Below are 19,818 nucleotides of genomic sequence, written 5' to 3'. Positions count from 1 at the left end.
CGCACCCCTGACACAAAAAGAATAGTGTTTACACACACAAGCGACGTAATTCTCCGGAGACTGTATGTCGATGTAACTTAGATCGACATAATTTTGTAGTGTAGACATGGCCTAAGTTTCAGAGTTTCAGCTGCCAGACAAATAAGGATGCTCAATGTTACTTTCAGTTAACTCAGTGTTACTTTAGGTGCAGTTACTGCATGACATCTTTAGTTCTCTTTATGGGGAGTTTCATCCCGAGTGCTTATGTCAGTGATCCACAATGGGCAAGCCATTAGCAACTTTTACCATAACAATAACAATACAACCTCTATTATAAGGGCTTGTCTCCATGGGAAAGTTTTACCATTTATACCAGTATAATTAAAATCGATATGCGCTACCTCCGATTGAATTCCAGAATAAGAGTTGCTTTTTTTTTTTGCTTTAGTTTAAACCGCTTTCCAAGTGACATAAACTAAATTGAAAAAAGCACTCTTATGCTGGAAAAAACGTGTCCACATGAGGAGTCATCCTGCTATAACTCTCTGGGTTAAAATTCACACCTTCGGGCTCATCTAAGATATACTAGTATTAGCCAAGTTTTTTTTCATTCATAAACTGCTCTAAATATATTAATTGTTGTTTGCACTTTCTTTCACCAATAGCCGTTGGTCCAACAAAAGATCTTACCTCACCCACCTTGTCTCTCTAAATATATTAAGAACTGATACTTGCACAACCAGAATCAGAGTTAATGTCAAATGGCATTGAAAGTGAAGTAATTGCTATAGCTTTTATTAAGCAAATAAATTTTTCCTTCTGAGAATGCATTTGTGAAAAGCTGGAACTAATTCCCCCCTCCTCTGCTTCCCCCACTGATTTTGTCCCTTGCCACTTGGCAAGCTTGATTTTTCTTCCCGTATTTTGAACAGAGCTAAAAATACCATGGCTGTTGTTGGTTAAAACACAACAGTAATCTACATAAAAATCTACACAAAAAAACATCTGCAGCAGCTCTATGGGTGAGTTTGTAGGGCCGTCCCTAGCCATTTTGGTGCCCTACACAGCTCCCCTGCCTTGGCTATGGCGGTGAGGCTGGGAGCCAGGGGAGCGGAGCCGGCTGGGGCCGGGTTGCTCCACTTACCACGCAGTGAGTGCAGGGTCCGGCCCCTGCAGCAGTCCTCCGGGGAGTGGGGGCGGGGCTGGGGCAGAGCAGGGGCGGGAGCTTTGGGAAAGGGGCAGAGTGGGGGCAGGGCTGGGGTGGAGCAGGGGTGGGAAGGGGCAGGGTGGGGTGGAGCAGGGGTGGAGGCTTTGGGGAAGGGGTGGAGTGGAGGCGGGGCTGGGGTGGAGCAGGGGTGGGGTTTGGGAAGGGGTGGAGTGGGGTGGGGCTGGGGTGGAGCAGGGGTGGGGTTTGGGGAAGGGGTGGAGTGGGGGTGGGGCTGGAGTGGAGTGGAGCAGAGGTGGGAAGAGGCGGGGCAGGGCGGAGCATGGGTGAGGGCTGTGGGGAAGGGGTGGAGTGGAGGTGGGGCTGGGGTGCAGCAGGAGTGGGAAGAGGCAGGGTGGGGGCTTTGGGGAAGGGGTGGAGTGGGGGCAGGGCTGGGGTGGAGCAGGATTCACCTTTTAAGATTACAACAGATGAGCAACTTTAAATCAAGTTACTTGACATAAAATTATGGGAGGGATGCATTTTCAAAGTATCTCCAGTTTGTTCATGTGGATCAAACCCAAAACTTTAAGTGAGCCTGCAGGCTCATGCAAATTAAACATACAGGGTTTGCACAGCCCTAAGCCGGATGAAGTCCAGAAGGAAGAGGAATGTTTGTGTCTTAGCAACATTGAACGATGGAAAGATGTGACCACATGGTTGTGCAACTGAGATGAATTTTATCCCCTGTTGGCTACAAACAGTGTTCTGCAGCAAACATTCAACTTCCCCAAGAATGGATCCTCCAGCATATTTTCCACTTTTCCTCATCAGAAAATCATACTGTGTGAAATGTAGTGTTTTCTTCCAGGATCAAATCCTGCCTGCTTTAAAACACAAAACACTCAGTGAAGTTATGGGGACTGTTGAATGAAGAGGGTGAGCAGAATGTGGCCCTCAAAACTTTAATACTGAGAGAGGAGATTAGTGGAAAGGAGTAAGCTAAACAGTGGAAGATGGAAAGGCTGAAGGAGGCTTAAAGCTAAGGGTCAAGCCACAGTTAAAATTGATGTGCTCCACCCTAAACACTGTGATATTTAGATGCAAAGAATTATTTTAGTTGACTTCGGGCTTAGTCTAAATGCCTTCCTTGAAATAGGCCGAGGGTTTAGTAAACATAGGATTAACCTCTAATTCTGGAAAAAAAGAGCCCTTGAGATTTGGGTACGGTAATGCAGATGCCCAGAGCAAGGATCTCTAAACAAAGGGAGAGGAAGGTATGAAAGTGAGTTCCACGTGAGACAAACAGCCCAACTTGTAGTGGTCTGATCAGAGGAAGACTATTTTGGCTTATTTGGTCCAGCTGCTTCCTGTAGCCCACAGGTGACCTGGGTGGTTCTGCAGTGGTGGTGACATGCAGAACAGAAATGTTGACCCGTGTAATGTCTGTATTTTAATGCCTCAAACCAGCAGTGTAATTGAGTGGATTGGTTAATCTCCAGACACCATCTTTCCTACTATTCACATGAATGTATATGCCAGGCCTGTAAGGCAGATGAAAAAGGGGAAATAATACCTACAATGGAAAAAATATATACACCCTTATTCTGCGAAGCAGCTCTTCAGGTTTTTATCCTATGCTCATCACCATGTTAGCTGAGCACCTAAACCACAACAATAAGAGACTACAACTGAGGCTACTGACCAAGTAAGGTTTTTCCAGGCTTCTAACTAAAGGTATTCACCTCCTGCCTGACACTACTACAGACCCCTGCAATTTGAGAGGTGTGGCTGTAACTGAAAGCTAAATCGGGGCACCTGCTCTATATCAGATCTATTTATACTGCAGTTTCCTGAGTTTATTTTCCTTTCCAGTTCTGAAACTGATCCATCACACCTGCTAGTAGGCTGCCGAGTATTCTCCTTTTAGCTAGCAAACACCATATTTTTCTGGTTGTTGTTTCTTTCCCCCTTCCTTTTGAAATGTGGCCAAATTGCAAAAGCCTTTCAGAATTGAGATTTTTCTGGTAGCAGAGCAAGTCCTAGAGACTTTGTACAAGCTATTTATGAGACACCACAATTTTTCCGAATTTTAACTCTTTGTCTCCAGCCTCAAAACCATGCAATGCCACCTCTACCAAAGAATTATATAGGACTGTTTTAAGAGTCTTTAAAGCCATCCTTAATGAGATGAAGGAGTCATGGCTAATGATAAAAGTTCCTTCTTCAGGAGAGAAGCACGCTAAGTCCTAAATTTCCAACCCAGGGATTAAGAGGCTCTCCAGTATGGCAGGTCAGGGTATCACTCCAGTCTGACTGGTACACAAGAGCCAAGAGCAAATTGCAGCTTAAGCATTATAATTCAGAGATGTGGCACCCCGGAACTCTAGAAAAGACCCTCCATCTTTAAACCCTCGGCCAGACACAGGGTCTGGTTTACTAGGCTGAGGGTTTGAAAATGGAGCTCCTTTTCCAGAGTTCTACTTCTGTCTCAAAAACTGCTCACAGTGCTGAGAACCTCCTGTGAGGCACCCTCAGGCCTGTCTGCCTTTGGGAGTAGCACCAGTTCAGCACTGGTGGCCAGCAATTCATGTAGCTCATCAAGCGCTAAGTGTAGACAAGGACAAGCTGGGGCTTGGACCAACTGAGCGTGCAGCAGAGGAAAGTCTCTGTTAGTTCAATTGATCTATGTGTGTCCTTGTGTATATTTAGCAGTCAGCATTGGTGCAGCGTTGATTGCTACCACAGAATACTGAATTGGGGTTATTACTGCGTCTAGACCAGAACTTTGAGGGTACTCAGTGGAAACTGAGGGTGCTCGGCCCCTTTCATGATATATTCTGAACCTTGTGGAATCGGGCCCTTAGTCCTCAACTCACCCTCTTCATTATGTGTATTTGGCAATTACAACATACAAATCCCACAAGGATTTGCATATCAGGGATCCTCCCTTTTAACATAAGGGCTAAAGTATCTCTTGTTAAAGCCCCTCAGGTTGAAGGCACGTGTTGTCCTGACCAATGAACTCAACTACTAGAAATCTGCTTGGTTCAACAAGTTAACTTTTTCTGCTAAGAGACAGAAATCTCCAATATATTCTAGCTCATTCAGATGTATTTTTCTCTTAATCTCATTTTAGACCCACCATTTAACTGCACAATGGTGGGTCTAAAAATGAAAAGAAAGTGAAGGGAACTTAATGCTTTGAAAAAGGGCTGGATTGACAACCATGGAGATGGAAGTGTTCATTTGACACCCCCCTCCCAAAAAAAAAAAAAAGGTGTAGGTGCAAGCAGTTTGAATGCCAGTTTCCTAACATGCCACATTAGACTAACAGTATCCTGTATTTGTGTGAATTTCAGTAGCTTCCCAACCTCTCAGAAGCCATGACATGTAATTTCAAGTTTATTTATTGTATGTTACAACAAATATTAAATGAGTGCAATTTTCTTCTATTCTTGTCTTAACTGGTTTTATGCTACTGCGATGTCATTCAATAAAAATTAATATTAGAAACTAAGGAACATTTCCACAAACAGGGTGCATATCACTTAAAAAGTTTGAAAAAAACATTATTATCTAAATATCCTTCAGCATATATCTCAGCCTATTATTTTTCATGTCAATTTAATCCATGCTGGAGCTACAACTGTATCAAACACCACCACAGATGTTTGGTGGAATATGCAGATATTACATATGTCCTGGGGTGTAGTATTACCAACCCATGGAGTCATCTTAACAAGTAGGTTTAAACTGTGGGCATGCAGAATCAGCCTTTGAAATAAAGACAAGTTTGGGGATCCTGATAAAATAAAAAGCAAGGTTTCTTTTCCTTATTGAGCCAGAGGAAAAGATCCTCCATACAGCATAACTTTACCCGCTAATGTCCCCAGCCCGCCAGAAATGAAAAGCAAAGTAATTACCTTCTTCGAACAGCATGCGTATGACATTATTTGGAACTATCACACTATAGTTCTGAGCCTGACTGTAAAAGGTTCTAAGCACCTCCAGGGATGACTTTCATTCAGTTCCCATTGACCGCAGTGGGAGATGAAGGCTCTTAGTGCAGCATTACAAGATTAATCTTCACCACAAAGTTAACTCAAGTTGAAACTCGAGTGTTGCACCTAACCTGCATTCTGTTCACACACAGAACTCCTTGAGTATGATGGGGCTGGTAATCGAGTTAGCTGACCCATCTGGGGGAATAGGTTAGAACTCAAGTGAGCACAACCGAGCTGTTAACAAAACAACTCTGCAGTGTGGATGCAGGCTAGTGCACTTGAGTGCTGCTAGTTCTCCAATGGCTTCACATTATTCCTACCATGTGGCCAAACAAGTTCTCCCACAATTCATCGTGTACATTCATAAAACATCTCAGGTTACTACAGTGCAAAGAATTATGGGATTTGCCCTTATAAGTTTTAGTGCCACACACGAGTGAGTGCAGCTTCAGTGAGGACACAGCAACTCAAGGGTTATTTCACAGTGTAGACAATTCCAGTTAACTCTGCAGTGAAGGCCTACCCTCAGCAGCAGTTCAGAATTGTGCATTTGAAAATGTAGGAGACACAAAAATTAAAGCTTGTGAAGGGTGCCAGGATGACAACCTTCATGATTACTTAACAGAACAGGTCCAACATCATCCACAGTAGTACAAGTTTCCCCACACAGCCCTGGCAACATGATTTAGCTCTGTTCTGGACGGGATACTTCCTGGGGTAAAAGGGTGGTTCAAGTCTCTGGTCTTTTGGCTACTGTTTGGGCCTTGGATGCTCTGCTGTGAATGGCAATTGTGGCATTTTATTTTATTTGTAGCACCCAGTCTACTGAAAATGTCAGTCTAATTACTATCTGTCCATCCATCTAGGTACTTATAGAGCTCTCACTGCTATAGTATTTGAGCATCTAATGATCATCAAAAATTTTCACAGAGGCCATTGAACAGTCTTCAGATGATACTGGCTTTTGGTCAGGATTCACTTGCTCTAGATTTAAACGAGTGACCCCAAGGTGAAAGGCTCTGTAGCCATTAATAATCCGAAGAGCCTTCCAATCTCTTTTCCTGGGAACCTTGGAGGAAAGAATATACTGTAGATAAATTTGAGACAATCCAGAGAGGGAGGATAAAGGAATGATAAAAAGATTAGAGTACATGAACCAAGTTGAAAGGCTAAGGAAACTTACCATGCGCCGCTTGATGGAAAGGTGATTAAAAAGGACTGTGCTAACTCACATTATTGCTTCAAATATTTGTAGATATGAGGTAGGAGAGGGATTATTTACAATGCTTGAAAATGGAGATAAAAAGCAGCAACAAGTTTCAAACTAAAAGTTACATGTTAAAATTATCAGCAGTATGAGCAACTCGACAAAGGCACAATCTGCCTAAAGAGGGAATTGGGGTGGGCTGTCTGGAGCTGTTTAGCAGGCAGCTTGATAAAACAAATGAGAAACCAGTCTAGGAGGAAAATTGTGCTTTATGTTGCTGTTTAGACAAGATGACCCAAGAAGTCTTTCCCATGCTCTGTCATCAACAAGAGATTACTATTTTTCTGCCAGCCTAGCTTTTCTATCAGACACTACACACAAAGCTTTTATTATTATTTTTTTAAAAGCAACTCTTCATTGAAAAATGTTGGCACATAAAGGTAGGATGTAGGAAAAGCAAGGGGCAGGGATAAGCTAATCAAACTACGTACCCAAAGGGACACTGATACTGTGAACCAGATTCTTCCCCAATGGAGCTATGCCAGTTTACACCTGCTCAAGATCTGGTCCATTGTTTCCCCATCTAGTTTGCATAAATATTTATTTTAAGCTAGGAAGTGACACATTGGTTACAGTTTTCCAAGATCAGTAGAGTACCTTTCAGAATGGACTTCTATAACTCCATAATCAGATCATATTTCACAGACGTCTAAAATGATTACCCCTCTAGGGTAGAAAGAAGGTGAAATTCACTCCAGAGCACAAGGCCCACACAAGGTCACACGAGACCCAAGTTAAATGGTACAAGATTACCTCTGCCCTTGCGTGAATTTTACCTAATTTTCCTCCCCTACTTTGGCTGGAGTGTGCTGAACACTTTGATAATTCTTGTATAAATAACAATGATACAAATATGGCTGGGAGATCATTTATTGAATGGTTGTATGTTTGACCAGTTCTGAACTGGTTCACAGAAACTTCTGAGTGGCAGATTCTGTTGCATTGTTCTTCAGGCTGTGGGGCCATTTAATTGTGTAGACTTCCAGGCTGGAGCCTGAGCTCTGGGACCCTCCCACATCACAGGGTCCTAGAACCAGACTCTAGCTAGTGCTGGAGCTTTCCAGTTATACAAGAATGGACCGCCGCTCCTGACTCTTTGGTGATCACAGTCATAGAGCGAGGTCAGCCAAGGAGTACAACAAAGGGGACTTTCTATATAATTCAACAAGGTTCAGTATACAAAGCATGGGGAAAATGGGTTTTAAGGAGGGACTTAAAAGTGAAGGAGACAGGGGCCTAGTACAGGAACTCTCAATCTTCCTTTGTGTGGACCACTAGAGTGATGTGGACCCTCCTCCTCTTTCTCTCTCATTCACAACTGCACAACCCACCTCCCCTCCAAGTCACAATCACATAACATCCTCGTGGCAACTAAAGTGATAACTTACAGAGAAAAGTAACATAAGAAAATAGTCAGTGTATTTTTAGCAGCTTTTAATGTATTTGGAAACAAGGAGGAGAGCCAGCACCATGTGACCATAAAGTAAAACAGTCACAATTTTAGCTCCTCCAATGAGGAGATTAAAAATAGCTTATATTAGGAAATATTTCAGAGAAACACAGTGACTTCATATTTTCCAAGCTCCTGATTTACAAGCTGAGAGTCCAATCCTGTAGGGTGCTAAGTGCTTCCTGAGAGGTACAGAGCAACTTTCACTGCCAATGGCTAATGGAAATTGAGCACCCTCAGCATCCAGCAGGATCAGAACTTCACAGTCTATGTTAAGTCTGCAATTTTTACTGTGTTGGTACAGTCTCATTGCTATATTCTATTTATGGCAAGAGTCATGTTTTGCTAACATTATTGATAATTGTCTGTAAAGTATACCTCTAATTTTACACTGCTGAATTAGATTCCACAAATGCCAAGTTTGTGTCTATTTATAGCATAGGCCAAGTTCCCAGGAAGCATATAGCACATACAGTAACACAACACAGAAAAAGCATCAGTAAGTGAACTCCTGTGTTAAGGAAAGAAGAGAGGCTGCTAAATCTGGTCCATTATTATTAAAAGTGGTTTCAGCTGCATTTACTGATTCCCTCATCTTTAATTCAGTTTAGATAACATCCAGTTCAAATGCCATTTGGTGACCACATCTTTTTGTGTATTAGACACCATTTTGGAAATTATTATTGCAGTTTGGAGGGAACTGGGCAATTTGGGGATGGGGGTTGATAAAGAAATGTGGAATCCTTCACCATTTAAAATCCCATCTAATTTGAAAGTAACAGCTTTCATTCGCTACCTCCTGGCTGTTCCTTAGCCTATGTGAACAGGTATCTGCATCACAAACCACCATCACTAATTGGAATGCCGGTTGACAGTCTCAGCAAAAACCAAGGAAAGAGTAACCAAACAGACCAAAGCATCACCTTCCTCTGTTGGTGAGGAAATGCACGGATGCTTACATGCTACAGAGGACCTTGCAGCTCCATGGTGTTGAATTTCTTGGGCCGGATTCTGATCTTACACCAGTGTAATTCAGGGGCTACTTTTAAGATGATTCAACTCTACGGACTCAGTGAGAGAACAGGCTTAGGTCTTTTGTGAACCTTTACCTGTTCACTTGCACATTGCAGTATGGTAAAATGGAACACTTTATAATGAATTGAAAGCTGGGAAATGAGGTGTCAAAGAGATGCCTGGAAATCTTTGGGCTTGATCGCATAACAATACTGGTTTAGAAACAGAGTTAAAGTGGTACAACACATTTATATGGACACAGTTCTACTAGTATTAAGGTTTTCATACCAGTATAGTTTATTCCTATCTATGCTGGCCTTTCATAGGCTGGTGCAGAATACTAATGGGAGGGCAGACTGGGATAAGTACTTCCATAGATGCAGATTATTTGAGCTTTAGGTTGGTGGAATGGCTTTTGCTGTTATTGAATAATAGTTTCCCCTTAAGGAAAATGGCTATTCGTAGGTAGTTAGCCTCGTCAACTTCTTGTAGCTGTAGTTAAAATCAACCAGGCTTTAATATTGCATTGCCACTCTGTTTATTTCTACAGTCGTCTCTATTCCCTCACTACCTTTTAAAGAACATAAGCTTGTATTCCCAAATGATCTCGTTTTCTACAAGTCAGCTAGACCATCTGAAAAGCATGTGATAAGAAAATGCTTCAGGAGTCAGGATGGATAAAATTGATAGAAAGACTTTAAGTTAAATACAGTTTTTAATAAACCTATTTAAAATTAATTTTGAAATTGGCAATCTAAACTTACTATAATATACTAAAATCATTTACATTAAAAACAAAAAATAATATTAAGCAGTACATATTTGGTGCCAAGGTTTAAAGTAAGTCAAACCCCTGAACTGGTGGAACTCACTGGCTAAGCGCTTGGCTAAGCAGAGTTTGCAGAAGTGCTAAACCTGCTTTTGAGACCAGCAGTTGATTCTGCAGGAGCAGAAATTTTTTTTCTTCATTTTAGTTAAGAACATAGCATAAGAATGGCCATTCTGAGTCAGACTAATGGTCGATCTAGCTCAGTATCCTGTCTTCTGACAGTGGCCAATGCCAGATGCTTGAGAGGGAATGAACATTGAGAAGAGGCAATCATTGAGTGATCCAACCTCTGTTATCCACTCCCAGCTTCTGGCAGTTAGAGGCTAGAGACACCCAGAGCATGGGGTTGCAACCCTACCCATTGTGGCTAATAGCCATTAATGGACCTATCCTCCATGAACTTATTTAGTTCTTTCTTGAATCTCATTAGAGTTTTGCCCTTCACACCATAACCTGGTAATGCTCCACAGGCTGACTGAGTGTTGTGTGAAGAAGTACTTTCTTTTGTTTGTTTAAAACCTGCTACCTATTAATTTCATTGGATGACCCTTGGTTCTTGTGTTATGAGTAAATAGCACTTCCTTATTCACTTTCTCCACACCAGTCATGATTTTATAGACCTCTATCATATTCCCCCATAGTCATCTCTTTTCCAAGATGAAAGTCCCAGTCTTTATTCTCTCCTTATATGGAAGCTATTCCATACCTCTAATAATTTTGTTGTCCTTTTCTGTACCTTTTCCAATTCTAATATATTTTTTCTGAGGTGGGGGTGACCAGAACTTCACGCAGTATTCAAGGTGGGTACCATGGATATATATACAGACGCCCCGCGGGTTATACAAACCCGACTTACACAAATCCGCACTTATGGAAAAAGTTCCGTAAGCTAGAAATAGGAGTGGGATTTTTTGGGTTTTTTTTTTGCGTCATTGTCGGGTATATGTTTCCGACTTATGCAAAATTAGAGTTACAGTGGAACGCTTGCCTAAGTCGGGAGCGTCTGTAGTGACATTACATTTTCTGTCTAGTTTAGTTCAATGACTAGTTCATACAAAGTTAAGAAACCAATTAGGAGCTGAAAAAGTAGAAAAGCTTATTTTCCTCTTCCAATCTCTGTCTAAAAACTAGGTGTGAGAGAATGAGATCTGCTAGCTTTAAAATCTTGAAGGACACAGTGACCAGAAATCATCAGTTCAATTCACCAACATTCCCCAACATTTTTCTTTATATTTTTCTTTATATTTTCAGCACAGTAAAGGTAAAAAGATTAAAGTGCTATTTTTGTGCATTTAATTGGATTTGAATTTCCATCCAAATAGACCATGACACAAATCACATGTAAAAAAATGAATAATCTAGTAAATAAGAAATGCATCCATCACCATTTTCAAAATAAAAGAAACTATGAATCTGAATAAGTAAGATAATTAAGTACTAAGTAAGCTAGCAAGTACTTAAATAAATGCGTATAGAAACTGTGTATCCTTCTGGTTAGCAAAAAGAAGCACCAAATTGGTGTAAAGACTGTATTTTAGTTGCAAATCAACATATTTTAATGGTTACCAACCAAAGAGAAGCAACTTTTCTTTAGGAAGATAACTAAAAAGTTCAAATATAAAACACAATTAAAATCAATTATTTAAATCAAGATTTCCTGCTTGCTGATTTAAATTATTATTAAAATTAGTGATTTAAATCACTTTGACTTAAATGAATCCACCTTGTTCAGAGGTACCCAGAAAGTAAATTCTGCCTCCGCACACCTGAGCTCATATGTAGAACTAGCCCTGCCCAGAGAGGACCCTGGACGCATACTTGAGCAGCTGATACCCATGTTACCTCAGCTGTACTGCTATTATTACTGGAGATAGCTTTGATCTAGCTAGAACAAAGAGATTATTTAAAGCTTTACATTTTTTAGATTACTTTGGTTTGGTTATATTCAAATCCATCATAATTTTGAAAATACAGAGGGATGAAGATCCTTGTGTCACCAGCACTGATTTTAGTATCCTGGGTAGCGTGCACACACATTGGGGGTGCCTGTGTGCCTTCTGTACATCACCTAAGAATCATAAAATCATTGCTAGCACTGGTACCAAGACAGGCAAGTCTAAGCCAATGGCTCTCAACCAGGGATATACCTACTTCTGGGGGGTAACTCAGAGGTCTTCCAGGGGGTACATCAATTCATCTAGATCAGTGGTTTTCAAACTTTTTTTCTGACAACCTAGTTGAAGAAAACTGTTGATGCCCACGACCCAGTGGAACTGGGAATGAGGGGTTTGGGGTGTGGAAGGGGGCTCAGGGCTGGGGCAGAGGGTTGGGGTGCAGGGGTGAGGGCTGTGGGGTGGGGCTGGGAATGAGGGGTTCAGAGTATGGGAGGGGGCTCAGGGCTGGGGCAGGGAGTTGGGGTGCAGAAGGGGGTCAGGGCTATGGGCTGGGGGTGCGGGCTCTGGGGTGGGGCCAGGGATTGGGGTGCAGGCTTACCTATAGCGGCTCCCAGTCAGCGTTGCAGCAGGGGTGCTAAGGCAGGCTTCCTGCCTGTCCTGGCACCATGGACCGTGCTGCGCCCCAGAAGTGGCCAGCAGCAGATCCAGCTCCTAGGTGGAGGCGTGCAAGTGGCTCCGCGCAGCTGTCACCTGCAGGCACTGCCCCCGCACAGCTCCCATTGGCCGGCTTCCAGCAAATGGGAGTGCAGAGCGGGTACTCAGGGCTGCGAGCTGGAACTGCTGCTAGTCGCTACTGGGGTGCACTGTAGTGTCAGAACAGGTAGGGACTACTAGTTTTTACTGGCAAGCCACCAGGGTCCCTGGGTGCTGGGCAAGGTGACCCAGTGCCTTGCATTCTACGACCCAGTACTGGGTCGTGACCTGAACTTTGAAAACCACCGATCTAGATATTTGCCTAGTTTTACAACAGGCTACATAAAAAGCACCAGCGAAGTCAGTACAAACTAAAATGTCATACAGATAATGACTTGTTTATACTGCTCCATAGACTATACACTGAAATATAAGTACAATATTTATATTCCAATTATTTGGTAAAAAATGAGAAAGTAAGCAACTTTTAAGTAGTAGTGTGTGTATTTTTATGTCTGATTTTGTAAGCAAAGTATTTTTAAATGTGGTCAAGCTTAGGGGTATGCAAATCAGAGGCCTGAAAGGGGGACAGCAGTCTGGAAAGGCTGAGAGCCACCGATCTAAGCAAGCACGGTTACGGTGATTCCGGCACTTGCTCCCATCCCCAGAATACAACAAAGAGGAGGTATAATACAACTATTGATACCCAAGAAATGGCCCCTATTTCCTCATATGGCCCCTGTAGTGAGGCGGCCTGGCTCCCAGCCGCCCCAGAGAGGGACGAGCCCCTCTGGATGCCAAAGTGGGCGGAGCCACTGAAGCCTGCGCCCACCCCCCAGAAGTAAAGGCGCAGGACAGAAAGTATAAAAGCCCAACCCCAGGGCTCAGAAGCTGCCTGGCCGCCGGAGAGGCCGGATGCTGGTGCCCTAGCTCCCACTGGGGAGACTCCTGCCGCCTGTGACCGCCCTGAGGACTGGCCCTACCTGTTGAGGCCGGACGCCGACCAGACGCCGGAGAAGCCAGTAAGCCTACCAGTGAGAAGGGACCCAGAGGAGCTGCCCAGCTTATCGCTCGCGGAGCACCCCGAGGAGCCCATGGTGCTTGATGCCGTGGAAGATGCCGACCAGACGCAGGTACTGCTAGAGGGGGAGGTCGGAAGTAGCCCGGGGGCAGCCGACTCTAGTCGGGCTATGGCACACCCAGAGCTGAGGTCAGTGTGTTGCGGCCAGGATCCCCACTGACACAGCAGCAGGTTGCCTGCCGCTGTCAGGGCCCTGGGCTGGGACGCAGAGGAGTGGGTGGGCCTGCGTCCCCCCTGCCACCCCACTCCTGGGTGGCAGTCTCCCCCTCTCCCCGACGCTCAGGAGCCTGGGCTTTGCTCTTGAACTGTGTGTTTGCTGCCCCCCCCGACCTAGGGCCTGGGCTTATTAATGAACTCTCTGCTCAGCCCCTGCCTGAGGGTCTGAGCCCTGAACTGTTTGTTTGCTGCCCCGCCCCGATCAGGGCCTGGGCTTACCATTGAACTCTGTGCTCAGCCCCGATCTGAGGGCCTGAGCCCTTGACTGTTTCCTGCCCCACCAGGCTAACTCCCCGACTCACCGGACTTGTGTAGCAAGGCGACCTGGCTCCCAGCTACCCCAGAGAGAGGCAACCCCAACAACACATGCCTACAGCCCCCATTTCCAATTACAAATGAATGTAGACGTTCAAGCCCTAGGTTAACAAACCCAGGGTCTGCTAACTCGAGTTCTACTATTCCTGGAATTACATTGCAGTGTGGACATACCCACAGAGAACACATAGTTCTATCAAGGCTAATACCAAGACTTAAAACTGCATTTGGGGACCGATATTCTGCAGTGTTGAGTACTTGCAATTGACTTCAGTTGCTCAGCACTCTAAAATCAGGGTCTTGGTGCTCAGATACTTCACAGGTTAATGGAATACATATACACACAGAATACTGTGATTAAAGACAGCCAAAATTAATTCAGCAGCATTGTCAGCTTTTAGAATTTTATCATAAATCTCATGACATTTGGTGGTGTTCCTAAATCCCCGGTGCCTAGAGTCATATGAATGCATGAAAATCTCAGCTTTCATTTATAGCAATGCTTCTAGCCCACAGGGCATGTAAAAAGAACCCAAAATAGGCTTAAAAATAATTTCATGTGTCTGGGAGGCAGGGACACCATTTAGGGGTGTGTGTGTGTGGGGATCCCCTGCCACAACCCAGGCTTCATACTGCATGTTAAAACTAAAATTAAAACTTACCTATTTGCCCTTTGCTGGTAGTTTGGTTGTAGTAAACTTATATGAATTATTATTGAATATATAGAAAATAATCACAACAAATGTTCTCCATATAGCCTGATTTGTATATTTTATCCTTCAAAAAAATCCAAGAACTTCCAGGGGCCTAAGTGACGCCAGACCCCTGCTGAAAGTTGCCACCCCACACTGAAATCTGTAAGAGCACCCCCGTTGGGAGATTCTTAGTCATAATTTTTGAATGCTTGGAGTTGATGATACTGAATTAGGTCTACACCATTTCAGCTGTGTTCCTCATGAAAAATTAGGGTGACCAGATGTCCTGTTTTTAAAGGGACAGTCCCATATTTAGGCACTCCTGCAGGTGTCCCGACTTTTTCTTAAAAACAGGCAAATTGTTCCGTATTATCTGTCTCTCCTCCGTCAGTAGTGGTGGGTCCTGCTGCTGGCTGGATCCCTGCTCACCAGGCACCTGCCCACCAGTGGTGAGTGGGGGAGTGGGGTTCCAGTGGCCAATGATGTGGGTGGCTGTGCAAGGCTGGTGGCGGGGCAAAGCTGCAGTGTTCAGGGCTGGCCGCTCCCTCTGCTGGTCCCTCAGTGCAGCCCCCGCTGCATGCCAGCTCTCAGCCAGCAGGGCCCCTGTCCCCCGTCCCATTTCTGGCCGGCACTGGCTGCGCGCTGTGAGCTGCGGTGACTGGTGAGCGTGGGAAGGCGCCAGGCAGCGGCTGGCTACATGTTGCCTCTGCTGCCCACCTAGCAGCCCTTTACGTGCTCCCCGTCTCGCTGTCCTCTTCCTGCTTTGTCCCTTCACCCGCCACCCCCCCACCCAGCCCCGCTGTTTCTCCGTGTCTGTCTAGGCAGGGCATGCCCTGCTCCCAGTGCTGTGTGGAGAACCAGCCACTGGTCAGTGGGCTCAGCTCACCAACAGCCTGGCTGGCAGGCTCCTTCCTTCCCCCACTGGGCCAGCGCCCTGGGAAAGCCCAAGATTCTCCGGCTTGGGGTTCTGGCCAGGAGGAGCCAACCCCTGCATGTGCCAAAGCCCCACGCAGCACTGGCACGGGGCAGCCTCTCTGCCCCTCAGGTAAGCTGTGGAGTGGCAGGGAGGAAGCGATTTCTAGCCTGTCCGTGCCCCGACCTTGCAGGCTCAACAGCAGTCCCCTGGGCAGGGGCTTAGCACCCTCTTCATCTGACACCCTCCCGGGACCTTCCCCCAGGGAGCGTCAGACTGCTCTGTCCCCTAGGCACCCTCCTCTGCTGAATCACCTCTCTGGCCGAGTTTGCTGAAGCCCCTGCAGTCGGGTTCCCTGGGCCCTGGTGCACTGTGCATCCTTAGGGCTTAACCGCTTCCTGCCGCGCTGTAGCTGGCCGCTTGGTTATGTCAGTGGCCAGCAGCAGCCTGGAGGCGTTAGCTGCCTTTTGACAGTGTGCAGGCAGGAAGGGACAAGCTGCTTTCAGCCACAGGGGAGTGTGGAAGAGATGAGCTCTGCAAAGACACGGGCCAGGTCATCCGTTCCCCACGCCTTCCTCCCCTGTAGCTGGAAGCAACTCACGTCCTTTCTCTCCTGCACAGTGCAGAAAGGCTGCTCCTCGCCACACTAAGAACATAAGAACGGCCGTACTGGGTCAGATCAAAGGTCCATCTAGCCCTGAATCCTGTCTTCCAACAGTGGCCAATGCCAGGGGCCCCAGAGGGAATGAACAGAAGAGGTAATCATCAAGTGATCCATCCCCTGTTGCCCATTCCCAGCTTCTGGCAAACAGAGGCTAGGGACACCATCCCTGCCCATCCTGGCTAATATCCATTGACGGACCTATCCTCCATGAATTTATCTAGTTCTTTTTTGAATCCTGTTATAGTCTTGGCCTTCACAACATCCTCTGGCAAAGAATTCCACAGGTTGACTGTACATTGTGTGAAGAAATACTTCCTTTTGTTTGTTTTAAATCTGCTGCCTATTAATTTCATTTGGTGAACCCTAGTGCGTGTGTTATGAGAAGGGGTAAATAACACTTCCATATTTACTTTCTCCACACCTGTCATGATTTTATAGACCTCCGTCATAATCGTCTCTTTTCCAAGCTGAAAAGTCCCAATCTTATTAATCTCTCCTCGTACAGAAGCCATTCGATACCCCTAATCATTTTTGTTGTCATTTTCTGAACCTTTTCCAATTCCAATACATCTTTTTTGAGAAGGGGTGACCACATCGGCATGCAGTATTCAAGATGTGGGCTTACCATGGATTTATATAGAGGCAATATGATATTTTCTGTCTTATTATCTATCCCCTTCTTAATGATTCCCAACATTCTGTTTGCTTTTTTGACTGCTGATGCACATTGAGTGGATGTTTTCAGAGAACTACCCACTCCAAGATCTCTTTCTTGAGTGGTAACAGCTAATTTAGACCTCATCATTTTATATGTATAGTTGGGATTATGTTTTCCAACGTGCATTACTTTGCATTTATCCACACTGAATTTCATCTGACATTTTGTTGCCCAGTCACCCACTTTTGAGAGATCCTTTTGTAGCTCTCCACAGTCTGCCTGGGATTTAACTATCTTGAGTAGTTTTGTATCATCTGCAAATTTTGCCACCTCACTGTTTATCCCCTTTTCCAGATCATTTATGAATATGTTGAATAGGACTGGTCCCAGTACAGACCCCTGGGAGACACCACTATTTACCTCTCTCCATTCTGAAAATTGACCATTTATTTCTGCCCTTTGTTTCCTATCTTTTAACCAGTTACCAATCCATGGGAGGACCTTCCCTCTTATCCCATGACAGCTTACTTTGCTTAGGAGTCTTTGGTGAGGGACCTTGTCAAAGGCTTTCTGAAAATCTAAGTACACTATATCCACTGGATCCCCCTTGTCCACAGGCTTGTTGACCCCCTCAAAGAATTCTAGTAGATTGGTGAGGCATGATTTTCCTTTAAAAAAACCATGTTGACTCTTCCCCAACAAATTATGTTCATCAATATGTCTGACAATTTTGTTCTTTACTATAGTTTTAACCAGTTTTCCCAGTACGGAAGTCAAGGTTTTTACTGTAATTGCCAGGATCACCTCTGGGGCCCTTTTTAAAAATTGGCATCACATTAGCTATCCTCCAGTCATTTGGTACAGAAGCTGATTTAAATGATAGGCTACAGACTACAATTAGTAGTTCTGCAATTTCACATTTGAGTTCCTTCAGAATTCTTGGGTGAATACCATCTGGTCCTGGTGACTTATTACTGTTTAGTTTATCAATTTGTTCCAAAACCTCCTCTAATTACACCTCTATCTGAGACAGTTTCATTCTGGTGTGAACCCTGGCAGAAATCTGGGGAGGGGAGGTATGTGACCCTATGTGCCCCCTCCCCCCCACCGTGTTGCCTTGGGAAGACACGGTGCCAGGTACCAGGAGATGCGGGTCCATCCCAGGCCTGGAGCGTGGAGAGCGCGGGCAGGGAGGGTTGGGTCGGTTGGTCGCCCCCCTGTGTGAGAGAGGTGTATGGGAATGTGTGTATGTCTCCTCTCCCTGTGTAAACCCTAAAGCCTTAAAGATACAAAAGTAAATTAAAAGATCCAACTACACAGTATTTCTCAGTCAACTTGATGTTAATTTGAACGTTTGTACTGCATAGATTTGATTGATTTAGGGTTGCCAACTGTCTAATCACACAAACCCAAACACCCTTGCCCCATCCCTTCCCCAAGGCCCCACCCCCCTCCTTCCATTGCTCACTCTCCCTGAGACTCACTCACTTTCACTGAGCTGGGGCAGGAGGTTGGGGTGAGGGAAGGGGAGCAGGCTCTGGGCTTGGGCTGAGGGGTTTGGAGTATGGGAGGGGGCTCTGGGCTGAGCCTGGGGCAGGAGGTGCAGAAGGAGGTGTGGGGTGCAAGCTTTGGGAGGGAGTTTGGGTGCAGGAGGGGGCTCCGGGCTGGGGTAGAGTGCAAGAGAGGTGTGGGGTGCAGGCTCTGGGAGGTCGCTCAGGGCTGGGGCTGGGGACTGGAGTGCAGGGACGGACCCTGCCTTAGCCCCGCTGGGCCACCGACCGGGAGCTGCCTGAGGTAATTGGGGCCAAGGAACTCCATGTGCTGCCCCCTCCGTGTGCCGCTCTTGGAAGTGGCCAGCACGTCCCTGAGGCCCTGGGGGAGTGCAGGAGACTCCACGTGCTGCCCATGCCCGTGGGCATCACCCATGCAGCTACCACTGGCTGCAATTCCTGGCCACTGGTAGCTGTGAAGTTGGTGCTCGGGGCAGGGGCAGCGAGCGGAAACCCCTCCCCCCTCTCCAGCGGCCACAGGGACTTGCTGGCTGCTTCTGGGATCGGTGCTGTGCCAGGGTAGGCCCGGAGCCTGTCTTAGCCCTGCTGCGCCACCAGACTTTTAGTGGTCTAAAATCTCCCAGTTTGGCTTCAGTAGCCTCCGGGAGATAGGGCCTGATTCTGGGGGACTCCCAGAAACTTGGAGGGTTGGCAACCCTACATTAATTGCCATTGAACTCACTCGAACACAAATAATTTTACCAGGTGTCCCGTATTCAGCATAGGGAAATATGGTCTCCCTATATAAAACACACATAACATTTTAGCAAATCGGTTTTACCCCTTTCACTATTTCATTATAAAGTTACCTAAAATGTTTCTGAGCAACAATTTGCCTGTAGCAATAGACTGTCTTGTAGTGTTCCCAAAACTCAGCCTGAGTCAGAGGCACTTTTCCTGGGGTCAGGCCATTTTTAAGCTCAGTTCATGTTAAGTCCTAAAAACAATCACAGACTAAGTCAGCCCACCTTTTTTTTTCTTTTAACAAGCATTAGACATATTTACAAGGAAGAAGCACTTACATAGTTTTCATTGCAGCACTCTTCAATACTGCTCTGCTCATTGGTGCAACACAAAATTAAGGCAGTTTACTACAGTATGGTACAATAATCGGAGATGATATGCTGCTAAATAATAAAATTTCTACTGGATTCCAAAAGACTTATACCTTGTTAAACTAAATCCAAGCTACATATAGAGAACAACTTTTAGCTGAGCCACAGATCCCCTGATGCCCAATAAGGTGAAAGCTCCCTAATTCATACACCTGGCAACGATGCTCTTTATGTTTCCAAGGGCTTTGTTTGGGGCCTCAGCTGCAGTAATTTGTGTAATGCATACACTGCAAGCTCAGTCACTACGTGGACTCTGCTAACTGGTCAATAAAAATTAACACTTTTTCTTCTTCAAAAGGCTTTCCAAACATTCACTAATCAATTCTCCCA

General features: G+C 45.2%; 1 protein-coding gene across 8 annotated transcripts in view; it reads right to left on the bottom strand.

Annotated features, from left to right (window-relative positions):
* The window catches only part of FBXL7 (F-box and leucine rich repeat protein 7), a 373,947-nt gene that overhangs the window by 27,374 nt on the left and 326,755 nt on the right, over nucleotides 1-19,818 (bottom strand). The window contains exon 1 of one of the 8 annotated variants that reach the window (XM_039525490.1): nucleotides 19,396-19,529. The exons of the other annotated variants lie outside the window; for them this stretch is intronic. The gene's annotated coding sequence lies outside the window, so the exon portion shown is untranslated. Of the gene's footprint in view, nucleotides 1-19,395; nucleotides 19,530-19,818 lie in introns of those variants that run through there. 8 annotated transcript variants of the gene reach the window in all.

The sequence above is a fragment of the Mauremys reevesii genome, linkage group 2 (assembly GCF_016161935.1).
Source record: "Mauremys reevesii isolate NIE-2019 linkage group 2, ASM1616193v1, whole genome shotgun sequence".
In the NCBI taxonomy this organism is placed as follows: Eukaryota; Metazoa; Chordata; order Testudines; family Geoemydidae; genus Mauremys; species Mauremys reevesii.
Note: the sequence above shows the minus strand (reverse complement) of the source record. Positions and strands in the feature narration are given on the sequence as shown.